The sequence below is a fragment of the Cornus florida genome, unplaced genomic scaffold (assembly GCF_030987335.1).
Source record: "Cornus florida cultivar Cherokee Brave unplaced genomic scaffold, ASM3098733v1 CherokeeBrave_3.0.0_Hap2_Chr04, whole genome shotgun sequence".
Classification (NCBI taxonomy): Eukaryota; Viridiplantae; Streptophyta; class Magnoliopsida; order Cornales; family Cornaceae; genus Cornus; species Cornus florida.
In genome coordinates, this window is record NW_026775574.1 from 28430630 (window position 1) to 28445271 (window position 14642).

The window sequence follows — 14642 nt, forward strand, 5'->3', positions numbered from 1 at the left end:
CCACCACCATAACCTCCATAACCACCACCCACCGAAGAAGAGTTCTACCACTGCCACCACCTATCTCCCCTCAACCGTTCCACCGCCGCCACCCAAAGCCACATATACACACACACACATGTATATATATACATACAAACACAGAGGGGTTCAAATACACACATATACCCACAAGTTTTTGTATATAGCAAAACTCAACAACACAAAATCCAAACAATATGAAATTGGGTCTTTTGATTAGGTACTCAATTGGATACCCTTGCAATTTTCGATAACGATAACTATCCACCCAACGCTGTCACCCAATCGTGAATACAAACTCATCATTAAGTTATGTATAAAAATATCATCACAAAATCCAAATTCAACAACATGGGCATGAATATTTTCACCTGCGACACCATCAAGCCTCCCCGCGTGGAGAGGAAGGATCTGAACTGCAGTAAAATTAACGAGTAAAGACGGTCAAAATAGAACGGTAGACACGGACTCTGAAACTAAAATTTCCAGCAAGGATCAAGCTCCGATGACGTTGCGGCCACGGACTAAACAGTGAGGCAAGGTTTAAAAATTGAGTAACAAGAGACCGGCGAGCAAAAACGATCCGATGAGGACCAAATGTCGATGACGACAAGGTTCAGATGAGCACAGTCCAGCGAGCGTCACTTGCAAGGCCGAGGAGGCTGAAGTGGCCATCACCTTTGCTGTCTGATTTGAGTCCGATCAGAGCCCTTTTCGTGCGCAGATGAGAATGGGGGATGGTGATGTGCGCAAATGAGGAGGTGATATATATGTGTGCGTGTGCGCATATGCGGATGTGTATATATATAGAGAGAGGGGAAGAGGGTGGTGGTTACGGCGGCGGGGCAGTGAATTCCGAGAGAGGGGGGAAGAAGGTGGTTTGGTCAGATAATTAATGGAAGGGTTATAGAGGGTAATTGTGTCATTTTACTATATATGATATTTTATAATAAATTGGATTTTAAAATTGAGGGGTAATTTCATCTTTTCAGTGGATTTAAGGCCTTGTTTGGTTGGAGTTTCGTATAAGGGGTGTCTTTGTCCAAAAAACAGGTAAGTTTCATCTGTGTGTCCTTTTGGCAAACTTCAGGGGGTGTGGCTGTACTTTATGTAATACCCCTAGTTTTCAAAAGGGTAAAAATGGGGATTTAATTTTGTTTAATTGATTTAATTATGTGACTTAGGTGTTTTGTTTTATTTATTATTTGTTTGAAAGTGGTTATTTAAATTATTATTATTTTTTTTTATTGTATTGGTTTTTCTTTAACTAAGTTATTGAACTGAAATTGTATGTTGGTTGTATTTTTAGCTGTGTAATTGTGATTTACTTTAATTAATTAAAATAATTGTGATTTACTTGGATTAATGACGTGTGTTTTAAAATGACTTAGTTGGTATAGATTCTTTTTGTATGGTCGTAGGATTAGGGTTTTTCTTCTATAGGGATTAATTAGCCGACATATGGTTAGGCTGGGATTAGGATTAGGATTAGGGTTGATAGGGCAGATATATATATATATATATATATATATATATATATATATATATGTTGTATGTCTGCAAGGGTTTGAAAAACCCTTTTCCCCGTAACCAGAGAAGAGAGGAACAGAGAGAGACTTGAGGGAGAAGCTGTGAGGCTAAAAGAGGAAGAATAGGGGAAGAACAGAGGGGTTGTTTCTGGATGGAATTAAGAAACAACAGAGAACTGGAATGGTGGTCAGAGGTGGAATGCAGTCTTGGAAATTCTGAAATTTAGAGACGGCGGTGAAGGTTTCAAACCGGAATCTTAAGGCAAGTTTCAGTCTATTCCTCTCCTGTAAACTTGTGTTCTGTGCATCTTATATAGACTCCAGGAACTTAAATAAACTTTTAAAAATAGACTTTATTCATGCTTGGTGTTTTCTGAAATCTGTTTTGCGTTTTAAGTTTAAACTTATTCTTGCATAAACTGTGTGTGTAGTTTAAGTTTTGTTTGTCAATTGGTTCACATTGGGATAGGAGGAGTCTCTAGGGATTTAAGAGCATTAATGGAACCTTAAAAATCTTAAAAAGGTCTGGAATAGAACACTGGACTTCGCCGGAAGCATAGACGGCAACCGGACGAAGCAGAGACGAAGCAATGGAGCAGAGACGGCTCTCAGGGGAAGGGAGCCGGCTCCCAAGAAGGTAGAGCCGGCTCTCCATGAGAGAGAGCCGGCTCTGGAAGATGAAGAGCCGGCTCCCATGGGGGGGAGCCGGCTCCTTTGAACAAAAACCCCTCCGGGGGTATTTATGGTAATTTTGATACTTCAGGGGCAAAAGGGTAATTTTAGAGTTTCATGGGGGTTCTTAAATGGTGTACAGAGCATGTTTAAGACCTAAGATGCATTGATTCAGGTCATGGGAATGGACAACATAAATTTTAAAATAAGAATGTTCAATACTGTCAAGAAGGAAGGAGAACTGGAATCGTTGGTTGGCTAGCAAATTAAATGAACTGCTATAAAGGTAAGTGTTAGGAATTTATACCAATGATATAAATGACATGTTTCAGTTCCAAAAGGGTTGTTTATGCTATGGTTAGGGTCGTCATGTAATTTTAATTGATAGGTTGCATGCCGACAGGAGTTGTAGGAGTTTTAGTTGCTAGCTTTATTTTAGTGAACTAAATGGACTTGTATGGGAATACTTTTGGGGTTTCATAAGATGTACTCCGGGTAGTTTTCTGAGTGTCGTTATATCAGACACATGATCTATAGTGAGGATTAAAGAGACATCATGTAATTTAAGCATTACTTGGCATGCTGTCAAGGGTGATGTAGGTTGTGATTACTAGTTTTGTTTTAGCAAACGAACTGGACTAGTATGGAGGTATTTTTGGCAGTCTAGTATAATGTGCACAGTAAGTAACTCATTTGTCATTATATTGTGCTATGGATGTTAATTGATGAACTGTTAAAATTTATATTCGATCAATTGTATGGAATTGGATAATTTAAGTTGTTCATCATTACTTTAACAATTTAAAGGAAGGATTTATGGTTTAATCATATACTGGATGCATGATAGGATCTTAATAATATCTGATTTCTATTATGCTAGTTTCTGGATATGTTTGATGTTCTAATGAATGTGCATCGTTTGTGGATCATTTGCATTATATGTACCGGTATGGGACGGTGACATATCCGGGATGGATTAGATCAAAAAGCTAAGTCCTACCCTTTCATACATATGGAATGGATTAACTAAAATAGTTAACTCCTACATGGATACATGTCCTGTCAACTAAAACAGTTGAACGACATAACGGATGGTTGTTTTATCTTTCTGCATTAGGAAGGAATATATATATATATTTATGGTACCGTGATACGAGCTTGAGTCTCCTAATCATGGTTAGGGTGCGTATATTGCAAAGGTTGAGTAGCTAGATATAGCTAATGTTCCCTGGTAAGTCTAGGTACTTGGCCGCTGAAAAGCGTGTTTTATATGTCACATTCTACCCAGGCTGAACTATGTTATAGGCTAGTGAGCATCCTATAGTGTGTGTATATATATATATATATATATGGACTATTGTAGATATTGCCGAGCTATCTAGGATGTATCTGCGTATCGGGTTTATATACGGATTGTAATAGATTGGAACTTGCATGTGGGCCTGACCCACTCCTATTTTTCAGGTATTTGCCAGTACCAGGCTTAGAGTTTGTTCGTGTTGATGCAGATACAGACACTCACTCTTCCGGTTACATAGGGTTTCTTTTCTATTTTGATTTTGGATTTTAATTCTGTAAATTTATTTAAAGATTTGGAGTTAGGGGTCCACTAGGTGGATTCCCGAGTTGTACGGATTTAAATTATATTAATTTATTATTTAATGTTTGAGGATTTTCATATTTCTTTCTGTTTGTTATTATTTTAATCTTAATTCAGTTTTTTCCTGCTTGTTTACATATTGATTGTTTGGTATCCCTCGGATCTGTGCTCGGACTTGATCACCTATGGCTCTAGAAATGAGGGGTATCACACTTTACCCAAAAAATTAAGTTGTTAGGTGTAACATTTAATTCATATATACCTATTTATTAATTACTTATTTATGGTCAAGTGACTTGTGTTCTGATTTAAGTTACATAATTCTTCTCAATAGGTGTCGCTTTAACCCTTCGAGCGTGCTCCTGTTCTCACGTTCTGCGCTCGTTTTTGCTCAAATTCTCACTGCTTATGATTTAATTTTGTCGCTCTTACGCTCCCGCTCTCGAATTCGCTCTTACTCCCGCTCCTGCTTTATGTGACTTATGTTCTGATAAAAAAAAAAAAAAAATTAAATCCATATTATACCCATTCATCAATCTACATTGCTTATATATGGTCGGTGAACTGTGGTTAATTACCAGCTATAGCTTTATGCGTAATTTTATTTCTTATAAAATAATAAGATAATCTATTTATCATAATCCAAGAATGTGTTCTATAAATGTTTAAAAAGTGTTTGTTTCCCTCCCAAGGGTTGTTCCCATAGATCAAATGACATTAAAAAGTGTTTGGTTCCCTTCTAATCCTATACATCAATAGACATTATAGGGCCCATCACACCCGTGTCATAGGGGCATGCATAGATCTTGGTAGCAACAAAGCTATTTACCAAATCGTACCTATGGTGGTCATATTTATTAAATGTTTATTAGCCAAAGATATATATGTTTTATATGACATTTACGATATAATAAATATTATACTAATATGTTATTAAATAATTAATAATATGTTAACAGATAATTAATTAAATATGCAATTCAATATTTAAATAAATATATAAAATAAAGTAATAAAATAAAAACAATAATTAAATAAAGAATCTGGACCAAGACTAGTATTTAATACTAAACAAGCCTCTTCAGGCTATTCAACCTTTAGACGTAATGGGTTATATTGGTTCAACACTATTATTCCTCTTCTATTCTTCTTTAAATATCTTCATCCCCTTAAACAAACATTCCCAGATGTCCAAAATACATTGAGGATGGATGGTATTTCTGGGATACGTTAAAGGACCTGTCGTGTCACACCCTAAATTTTAACACAAGAAACCTTGTCCTGTACTAAAATCTGGTATGTGACTCGCATCAATCATCCACAATGATCCATGATTAGATTAAAATAACTACAATTAATTACATTCAAAGATCCAACATTCCAACAAGTCTTATGACATTAACAACAATGAAAATAAAGCTCCACCAACAAGGTGAACCTTATTACAAAAACTCCTTCCTAAGAAACAATAATAAAAGAATTATGTAGGAAATCCAGAAAGTCTTCATCTAGATCTCCACTAAGCCTCATTTGCATGCTAAATCTACGTGTATCTGAAAGTGATAAAGGGGTGAAATCACGAGCTCAGCAAGAATTTGCTTAACATTATCATCGTTCGACAAGTCAACCTTACTTTTATTCTCTTATATATAAAAGTGACACATGAAAAATAATTTACTCATATTAATATCTAATATTAATAAGGATGATCCACATTTGTGCCAACTAAAAAATCTTATGCGGCCTTGGACAAAACTTTGCCATATACCCGCTCTCTTAACAGTTAAAACATTTTCCCCAGAATTTATATGACTCCTGTCCTATTTTTGTCAACTCCATAGGTCAGGGTTGTTGATAAGCGCCAAATATTACATATTCAAGCACCCTTATTTGTATTAGTTAAGTCCATTAGTTGGTTATATTGTATAGGTTATCTTCATTTGCATGTCTTTGCTTATTTTCAAGTTTGTTTCCCAAAAAGGAATAAAAATGATGTTTTGATGAGTTCTTGAAGATCAAAGCATGTCAGGCCGGGGATTTACTGTTTTGCCGAGCTAATTTATGCCATTGAACTCAGGGTATTCTCTGCATCGTGCTAAGAAGCAAGTTAGCGTCATCGGGCCGAGCCAAAGAACAATTTTAGAGAGGTGTTTTGTGCCCAGGAGCATTGCGGGTGCCTGCCAACCTCATGCACAATTCCTGGGGGCACCCACCATTTTGTAATCATTGGATTTAAATTCCAAAGTTAGAAAGAATTGCATTCCAGTAGGTTTCGAATTTGGCGGGGCCCCGCCATGCACTACTAGCCCCCGCCATTTGCCATCAGGAGAGCCAATTGCCCCCTTGCCAGGGCGTGGAAGCCAGCTGTGACATCCCGCGGGCGGCCGCCCGCCAAGTTGCAGACAACAGGTTGCCAACTCCATTGTTTTGCTCAAAGTTGTCCCCTTGACTAAATGAATGGCTCTGCTCTATTCTAAGGATTATGAGCCACGAATTTAGAGTTGTTGGGAGGATATGGTTGCTTATTAGAGGCTTGAGGCATCGTATTACAATCATCTCACATTGTAAGGATTTCTAGAGAGAGAAATATTGTTCTTGAGAGCTTTGGGTTGGAGCTTGCCTCTAGGTGCGAAAATGGAGGGGCTGATCCTCTCAACCTCCTCATTCCTTGCTTCTATGAGTAACTAACTCCATTTCTAGGGAGGTGATGAAGCCCTTCTTTGTAAGCATGCTTTAGTTTTGCTTAATTTGGGAAATGAAGTGTGTATATGATATTTTCATAATCTAGGGCACTTTAAATGTTGTAATGGATCTTAAATTCTATAAATGATCAAGTTAAATCTATTATCTTGTCTTAGATCTTATTTTCTTATGATTGTATGGCATGCATTTTCATAGTGAGAATGGAAATGAGATTATGAAATGGCTTTTAATGGCATGTTATTTAAGAAATTTGATATTCCATAGCTTAGGGCCTCTCTTTGATGGATTATATTTGGTTCTTGACTTCATGTGCTATTGATAAGCGCCGAATACTGTATATTCAAGCGCCCTAAATTACATTAACAAAGTCCATTAATTGATTATTTTATGTAGATTATCTCCATTTGCATGTTTTTGTACATTTTCAGGTTAAATTGCAAAAGGAAGCAAAAATGATGCCTTGTGGAATTTTGAACAAAAAGGGTGCCAATTCTGAAATTCTGGCAGCAGTAGAACCTGAATTTTGTCACCATTTTTGACCTAGTAAAATCAAGAACTGGACTTGTATCATAACATGAAAGATTTAGAGCTCTGAATCAGCTTTCCAAATCTTCAAGCGGTTCGTCATTCGGAGTTCAGAGCAGAGAGTTATGATCTTCTTACCAGAGGTGCGCAGAACTGCCTGGCAGCACTGAAGTGCTGCCTTTCTCCCCATTTTTGACCAACCCGACTTGAGAACTGGGTCTTCATCAAAACATGAAGTTTTTAAAGCTCTGAATCAGCTCTCCAAATCTTTAAACAGATCATCATTCGGAGTTCAGAGCACAAAGTTATAGTCATTCTTCCACAGTGGGTCAGAGATGGGCAAGAATTGCATGTTGCTCATTACACTAATTTCGAGTGCTCGAGACCACCCTTCGAGTGCTCGAAATTCTGGCAGATTGCACTCGGAAATGGCTCAATTTCAGCCACTTGCACATTGGTTTCCTCAATGCCATCTTCCTTCTTTATGAAGTGGTTGGAGGTGTTCCTTGGAGGAGAGAGAGCCTTGACTTGAGCTTGATAAGAGAGAGGGAGGACCACATAGATGTTATCCTTCATTTTCTTACAAGATTAGAGGAGAGAGAAGAGAGCAAGGAAGAGAGTGTTCTTGAGTGCTACAGTAGAGCTCGAAAATGAAGTTGTATTCTTCTTCTTCTTCTTCCATTTTTGTATCAATGGAGAGCTAAACCTCCATCTAGGGAGGTGATGAAGCCTCTTCTTTTGATCATGTTCTAGATTAGGCTATACTTTTGGGGACTATAATGTATAATATATGGTAGTTTCATAGTCTAAGAGCATATTCCTTCTTGTAATGAATTTTAATGTGTAAATGGTTGATGTAAGTTCATTGTCATATCTTTGATGATTCTTGGATTAATCTTATTGCTTTTATTTTCATAGTGACAATGAAAATATAGACTATGAATGTTTTTCAAGGCATATTGATTTTGAAACTTGATATTCCATTGCTTAGGTACCTCCTTTGATGGTTTATACTTGATTCCTACCTTCATGTGCTTCACCATTTGATTGAAAGCTTGATGGTCTTTTGCTTGAGATAGTGTATTTGATTCTACACCTTAGTTTAAGTAGTTCAACTATGGTAGCTTTTGATGGATCATTCTTGTTTTGATTAAGTGAACTTCTTGATGATTATTAAGCAACGGAGTTGCTTCATATTTCTTGACCATTGCATATGTGCTATTTATCCCCAAATTTAGACCTAATCTAGCATGTACTTAGGGTGTAGTGTGGATTCATCTCCCTAGTCTTTTCTACTTGTATCTCACTTCTTCAATTTCATTGCAATCTATTGTTTTATGCATTTTAATTTCTTAGTTTAGTGACAAACACACAAACCCTTTATAAACCCCTCATCACTCTAAAATGACTTTAGATACTTAGGTTGCCTTAAGACTAGCGCAGTCCTAGTGGTTCGACTTACCCGTCCAATAGCCCTATTTTACAATGATTCGTGCTATTGCGAAGAGGGTTGATTTATAATTGATTTCGACCGTCGATCAATTTTTGGCGCCGTTGCTGGGGACTTGCAAACGGTTTAGCAACCAAAGTTTAGGGTTAAATTTAGTTTGATTGTGCATATTGTGTTTTGTGCATATTTTTCGTGTGGTTTAACCATTTTCGTGTTGTAAGATTCTAGGGACTCGAATCTCGCCGTGGGAACGCTAGCAAAGCGTAAGTCTAGAGGACCCCAGGTAAGTTTCTTGACCTTTTAGTTTCACATTGTAAGATATCGTGCATGTGTTAAGTTTAGAAGTAGTTAATTTATTTGCAAGCCCTTGTTGAGGCTATATTATTGTTTTAATTCTGTGTATAAGCATCGGTCCTTGTCGTGGCCATTTATTTTCTGTCTTGATAATTGAGGAGAAAGGGAACATCGTATGTGGAGTTATGGATAATGAATTGCTTTGTTGATTATATGCTGTGCTGTTGATGTTCGGTCGTAGGTCACTCTCTCTACCCACAATCGATTCGCCCATTGACATCAATTCTCTTGAAAGAACTCTTAGAAGAAACCTTAGGGAATCTACTCTTACAAGGGATCTTGAAACTGAATTTAATACAATGGGAGATAATATAGGAAATCCGGGGAATGAAAGGGCTGAAATTCCTAATATCGAGCCAATGACTCTTAGAGATCATTTCATCCCTACCACCTATGCTTCTCCTTTTTGCATAGTAATGCCAAACATCGATGCAGCTCAATATGAGATCAAATCAAGCACAATCCAAATGCTTCCATCATTTCATGGCTTTGATAATGAAGATCCATATAAGCATCTTAATGAGTTCCTTGAAATCTGTTCGACCATTCGGTTGAGAGGTTTTCCGGACAATGCACTCCATCTCCATCTTTTCCCATTCTCCCTAAAGGATAGGGCAAAATATTGGTTGAACTCCCTCGCTCCCAATTCCATTACTTCTTGGGCCCAATTGCAACAAAAATTCCTTAAGAAGTATTATCCGGTGAGTAAAACCAACCAAATGAGGCGTTCCATTCTAAGTTTTTCTCAAATTGATGGAGAACAACTCCACGAGACTTGGGAAAGGCTACAAGATCTTCTTCGGAAATGTCCTCATCATTTGATTCCAAAATGGCAATTAGTGCAAGCTTTCTATGCCGGCTTGACCGAAACCAATAGATTCATGGTTGATTCTTCTTGTGGTGGGATGTTCATGTCCAAGAATGCGGATGAGGCTTGGACCCTACTTGAGAATTTAAGCGAAAATTCACTTCAACATAATTCTCGTAGGGTTCCGACCTCAACCATTGCAAAGAACACCAACCCTTGTCAACCAAAATCAATAAGGGAGGAATCATCTCAAGTGGATGCCATCGCTCATAAATTCTACCAATTGATGGCACCACATCTTCCTCCTTCATTGTCTCAAAATTCGGCAAGTTCAGTATGTGCTTCATGTACTAGTCCATTCCATCTCTCGGAAGATTGCCCCACACCGGAGCAATTTCCCAATCCCAACCAAGAGCAAGCTAATGCCATGTTCTCAAGGCCCGGGCATAATCCGTATTCCAATACATATAATCCGGGTTGGAGGGACCATCCGAATTTTTCGTGGAGGCAACAAGCCCCACAAAATTCCCAATTTCAAAATCAAGGGCCTCAAAATCAGCCCTCTTCTCAATATCAAGGTAGGCCTTTCCAAGCCTCTTCAAGTTACCGTCCTCCTTACAATCCAAATGTTCGCAATTAACCTCCTGTGTGTCCAACTGACGAGATAGTAGCTGCAAACAAGCAAATGATGGAATCATTAAATAAGCAAATAATGGATTCCAACAAGCAACTCTTGACATCCTTGTAGCCTACTCTCCAAATGGTTCGATCTCATACTCAATCCATAGCTAATCTCGAAAATCAAGTGGGCCAAATAGCTAATTCGGTGAACCAATTGCTCCAAAAGGACAAGGGTAAGCATCACGCTCAACCTTTTGAAAATCCTAGAGGAATGCATGTGATTGATGAAACCCTTCCTCCGAGTGGGCCGACTCATGAACAAGTTCAAGCTATCACCACCCTTCGGAGTGGTAGAGTGGTTGACAACAAGGTTGATGGAGACACAAGTGAGAAAAACCCTCCTTTAAAAAATCCAAATCCAAGCTCTTCTAATCCAAATTCTTGTCCAAATACCATTCACGGAAATCCCACACATGTCACCCCAAATGTGGAAACTACTTATGAGCCAACAACTCCGTTTCCTCAACGTCTTCAAGAGTCGACACATTTTGGGAACAAGAATTGTAAAATTCAAGACATGTGGGAAGTTTTCAAGCAAGTGAAGATTAACTTGACCCTCTTGGATGCTATCAAGCAAATCCCTCCCTATGCAAAATTTCTCAAAGATTTGTGCACTCAAAAGCGCACTTCTAAAAATCATTTGCCAAAAAAGGTGAGGTTGACTGAAAATGTTAGTGCTATTATTTAGCACAGCACTCCTCCGAAGTATAAGGATCCGGGTGCCCCCACAATCTCTTGCGTCATTGGTGACAAGAAAATCGAGAGGGCCCTCCTTTCACAAAATCCATAAATATGCTCTCCCATTTCCACTCCGGAATTGGTAGTGGCTGTAGAGCTCCTGGCGGCCTCTGATGATCAATCTTAACAATCTGACAAGTACTACACTGAGAAACAAAAAGAGCAATGTCCCTCTTCATACCTGCCCACTAAAACTGCCGCTTCATATCCTGATACATCTTATCGCCTCCTGGATGAACAGAAAACTCAGAGTAGTGAGTCTCAGTCATCACATCCTTCCTCAATTCATCAGCAGAAGGTACCACTAACCATCCCTTGTACCTCAAACCTCCGTCAGCCCTAACATAGTAAAATGGAACCTCTCTAGAAGCTATCTCTGCAACCTTGTCAATGCACTGCTGATCCGTGAGTTGTGCTTGTAAAACCTTGCGAATGATGGAAGGTGTAACCACCACGCAAGCCATAAAAGCATCCGATAACTCATCCACATACTTCAAAGCATTCCACTCAGTGATGAATAAAGCAGAAAGACTACCAACAGGTCGGCGACTGAGTGCATCCGCCACCACATTCGCATTCCCTACATGGTACTGTATGGAAAAATGATAGTCTTTTACAAACTCCAACCATCTGCGCTGTCTCATATTCAGCTCCAGCTGAGTGAACAAGTACAACAGACTCTTGTGATCGCTAAATAATCTGAAGGACTCACCCAACAGACAATGCCTCCAAATACGCAAGGCAAAGACCACTACTGCCAACTCCAAATCATGTGTTGGATAATTAAGCTCCTGAGGCTTAAGCTTTCGAGATCCATACGAAATCGGTCACTCCTCCTGCATCAAAACACATCCAAGACCCTGCAACGAAGCATTCGTGTAGACAAGATACTCTATCCCGCTCTTTGGAGTAGCCAGGTGCAGAAGTCAACTTCCTTTTTAGCTCATCAAAAGCTCGCTGACAGTGCTCATCCCACACGAACTGTACACCCTTCTTAGTCAGATGAGTGAATGATCCTGCTATCTTGGAGAACCCCTGGATGAACCGACGATAATATCCTGCCAAACCGAGAAAACTCCAAATCTCGGTAGGTGAAGTAGGCTGACCCCATTCCACCACAGCTGAAACCTTGGCTGGATCTACCGCTATCCCCCCTTCTGACACCACGTAACCTAGAAACTTCACTTCCCGTTGCCAAAATTCACACTTCTCGAACTTGGCATATAACTGGTGCTCACGAAGCGTCTGTAAGACTATGCGAAGATGTCGAGCATGATCATCCTCCGACCGAGAATAGATCAAGATGTCATCAATAAAGACAATAACAAACTGATCCAAATAAGCCCAGAAGACTCTGTTCATTAAGTCCATGAACACTGCAGGTGCATTAGTCGTCCCAAACGGCATAACACGAAACTCATAAGAACCATATCTCGTGAGAAACACTGTCTTAGTAATATCCTGCTCCCTAACCCTCAGCTGATGATACCCAGAACGTATATCAATCTTGGAGAAATATGTGGCTCCCAGTAACTGACCAAACAAATCATCGATCCTGGGTAGAGGGTACTTGTTACGAATAGTAACCTTGTTCAACTCCCTGTAATCTATACACATGCGAAACGAACCTTTCTTCTTTTTCACAAATAGAACGGTGCTCCCCAAGGTGATGTACTCCAACGAATAAAACCTCGGCTGAGTAATTGCTGAATCTGATCCCTCAGCTCTCTCATCTCCACTGGTGCCATCCTATAGGGTGCCTTAGCAAAAGACGTAGTGCCTGGAGCTAAATCTATCACAAAATCGATCTCGCGACTAGGTGGCAACCCTGGAATCTCTTGAAATACATCCGGGAAATCCTGTACAATTGGTATGTTATCCAAAGATACAGTAATCCCCTCCTCCGTCTCCTACTCTACCTGAAACAAAATAGGTGCTATTGTCCCCGCTAGAGCGTGGCATAGCAACGACGTAAAATATCCTGACTAGGTATGGTGAACATAATAGACCTTTTCAACACAAATAACTTGAGCATGGCAGTGATAACCAATCCATCTCAAGTATCACGTCATACGTGTGCATGTCCAGGACCAAAAGATTTGTTAGAAATCTGAGTCTACCAATATCTAGTGTCACAGGCCCATCCTCCTATGTAAAATGGTGGTATTGCCAAAAAGGTTTAGAAATACCCTGAGGTCTGGTACATACATGTGTCACCAACCTAAATCCCAACGGTTCAAAACACGTAAAATAAACAAAATACTCCGAAATCTACTAAGAGTTAGAACGTCGCTCTATTTTGAGAATCTTCCTTCTATACCAAACCTACCATATTGAGTTTACACAAGTTCTTTTATAACTCCTTGGTAATCATCCTATTGCAAGACAATGAACCTATAAGCAAAACTTTGTTTGCTTGCCCAAAAACCAATCACCCTACTGTGACTGACTTCCTTTCCTTATCGCAACGTACACATTCCAATATAGTTTAATAAAACCATTCATGTATACATCACAACACAACTTCCAATAAACAAAATTGAGATAGCCAAAACCACAAGTTTTCTTTATTAAGAACTTTTCAAACCAAAACTGTCAAACAAATAACCGTAAGGTGTTCTTTAACATAATCCTAATGTACATGATTAAATCCATACTACCTTCTTACTAATACCTCCTCCACTACTAGTAATTAAAAGTACTCTTAAAAGAGCAGTCATCCTTGAACTCCGGAGCCCTCCATCTCGGATGCTCCGGTATCTCTTCCATCCTGATCTTCTTCGGGGTCTTCCTCTCTGCTTGGCTCAGCTTCGAGTGCCACCGAAGTTGTGTTAGGTCCACAGTATGGTGGCCAATCCCGCACGCAAGAAACTTTCCTTGACTTGTACTCCGAAACAACGCCTATTGGAATCAACTCCTTTGTCTCCAATTTCGCCTTCTTGATCGGCCTTCGTAGGGGAATTACCGAAGTAACCTTCCTCGGCCTTGGGCCCTTCTTTGCTTTTATCGCGGCCCTCATCCTCCTCCTAGTGCCAAATATTTTGCAATTACAGAATAAACTTGACATCAATAACCTCTAAACGAACCATAAATGAATACGATGAATCCTAAACTTAAGCTCTAATCAAGAGAAAACGCCACGCGGAAGACTTAATACGAAACATCCTAGAGACACTTGAACATGGAGTGCCCTGATACCAACTGTGATACCCCTCGGATCCGAGACACAGGTTGATCAGGCCCAGGCCCAAACCCGAGGGAATATCAAACAATTAAAGTATTTTAAAGCGAACACAAATGAAAAAATGAAATAATAAAGATAGAATAAAGTTGAAAGAAATACTAATTCTAAAACCCTCCATGTATAACTGAATAATAAAACTCCAATCCTCCAAAACTTCAAGGTTACAACTTGGGAATCCACTGGTGGACCCCTAACCAAAAGTTCAAATGAAACTGAAAACTGAAAATAGATAACGCTAGAAACATCGAGAGAAGTCCTACGTAATCAGCTGAATGTGAGACTGGCCTCAACAAGCACGATCAAGCTCTAAGGTTGGA